Source organism: Prionailurus bengalensis, chromosome A3, assembly GCF_016509475.1.
Source record: "Prionailurus bengalensis isolate Pbe53 chromosome A3, Fcat_Pben_1.1_paternal_pri, whole genome shotgun sequence".
Lineage (NCBI taxonomy): Eukaryota > Metazoa > Chordata > Mammalia > Carnivora > Felidae > Prionailurus > Prionailurus bengalensis.
Genome location: NC_057354.1, coordinates 28887183 through 28889255, shown reverse-complemented (window position 1 = coordinate 28889255; position 2073 = coordinate 28887183). Strand labels below are relative to the sequence as shown.

At 56.8% G+C, this 2073-nt stretch overlaps 1 long non-coding RNA gene across 1 annotated transcript; it reads left to right on the top strand.

Annotated features, from left to right (window-relative positions):
* Positions 1–361: 361 nt before the first annotated feature.
* On the top strand, positions 362–1448 carry LOC122496471. Its single transcript, XR_006300820.1, has 2 exons — positions 362–786; positions 1239–1448. It is a non-coding gene; the product is annotated as an uncharacterized LOC122496471 (long non-coding RNA).
* Positions 1449–2073: the final 625 nt, after the last annotated feature.

The window sequence follows — 2073 nt, the reverse complement described above, 5'->3', positions numbered from 1 at the left end:
GTCCTGTGGTTCATTCCAGGAACCGCGAGGAGGCTGGTGTTGCCAGTGCAAGGAGCGATAGGGAGAGTGATGCAAGACGGGCCTGCAGAGTTTGGCAGGGGCCAGTCCTCACGGGGAAGGGCTGCTTCTGTGCAGCCTGACTCCTTCGGACCCTTTCTATCTGGTGCATTCTTACTCGTCTTTTAGGCCTCAGCTCAGGGTTTCCTCTTGTGAAAGCCTTTATTGCCCTATGCACACTGAGTGAGGCCTGGGAACTTTCTCCCAGTAAGAAAAAGCATCCGGTAGTTGGAAATAAGGCAAAGAAGGTGCCATACTCGGGCATTGTTTAGAAAATACTCCTTTCCATACTCCATACTCCTTTCCGTGCCATACTCGGGCATTGTTTAGAAAGGTCCCTGACCTTTGTGGAATCAGTTGACCCCACAAGGAGCGTAGCTGAGCTGGGCTTTGCTATTCTGTTTTTGGCATCCATCGTGTTTCGTAACTTCTCGAAAATTACACACAGACACCTCGTCCAGATGCTCTGGCCCCCGCACACCCCGTGAGCTCATAAGGGTGTGGCCTAGCTTCCGTCGGCCTGGTTTCCCTGGAGGTTTGCAAGGCTAGGCTCACAGCCGGAGCCGGAGAAATAATGACTGGCTGCATGAGTGATCTTGTCTCTTCTCCTCTCCGAGCCTCCATTTTCTTATCCGTGAAATGGACCTCACGGCACCCATCTCCAGCGGAAGTAAACGTTCGGTGACGTGAAGAATTCAGGTGCCCGGGTGGGCTCCTGTCTGGCACATGGTGGGCTTCAGTCTCCCTTCTCCCAGGGGCTGGATCTCCAAGGCAGGAAGTGATATTCTGGTGTTGGGGGGCTCACGGCCTGGCTGGCGGGGGCGAGGGGCGGGCAGACGGGAGAGAGGGGGAGCAGGAGGTGTCCTTAAAGAGGTCAGAGGGGGCGTGAGGAAGAGGCCGGGCTGGGTGTTGGATTCCCCAAAGTTGGTAAGAGGGAGCCACCCCAGGCTAAGGAGGGAGGGAGGGACCTGGTAAGATTATTTCAGCCAGCAGGCGAGGCCCACCGTTGTTGAGCTCCTCTGAGAACCTGGCCTTGGCGTGTGGGTGTGAATGTATGTGTGAGCGGTGGGGGGGGGGGGGGGGGGGGGAGGGAGGTGAGTGTGGATGTGTGTGTGTTGACTGCTGTCTGCCCCACGCCGTTGCCGAGGTCTTAGATCTATTCTCTATTTAACCTTCGCTAGAACCTGCAGGTGAAAGGTCCAGCCCATTTCCCAGGAGAACAAACCGAGGCTCGGAGGTGAAGCCACCGGCTCAAGGTCACAGGCGAGGACTCTGCAGCCGCCCACGCCTGTGTAGCCCTGGGTGGCGGGAGGAGGGCGTAGGCGTGGGGCGAGGCGGGGAGGCAGCCTCCGTAGGCAGAGCGATGACAGATAAATGGCTTGTCCTGTAAAGGCTGCACTTTTTCTTTTCCTGTTCTGCTTGCTCCGTTGGTCACTGGGGTGCTATCTCTCCACGTTCCCAGAGCCCTCACCGGGGCCAGGCCCCGGGCTGGGCTCCAGGACTGTCAGGTCGGGGCAGGCAACCACAGTTGGGGGGGGGTGAATCCCCAGGGGGACGGGGCACCGGTCTCTTGTGGGGTCTGACTTCTACACGGGGAAATGCAGACACGTTAAATGTGCACTTGATGGAGATTAATGTCCACAAGCCCCCACATAACACCACTCATGTGGAGATACAGGACCTCCCGTCACCCAGAGGGCTCCTCAGACCCCTTCCCATCGCTGCCTCCCTATAAGGATCGTCCCCACCACCCCCCTCCGCCCCCCACCCCTGTTTCCAAGGTTTTGCCTGTTTTTGGACATCTGGGGCACATGTCTTTTCGGAAAGCATTTTCTGATTTTTTTTTAAATGTTATTCATTTGGAAAGAAAGAGAGAGACAGAGTTCACGCATGGGAGGGGCAGAGGGAGAGAGAGAGAATCTCAAGCAGACTAGTGCTGTCAGGGCAGAGCTCGACGTGGAGCTCGACCTTGTGAACTGTGAGATCATGACCTGAGCCAAAATCGAGAGTGGGAGG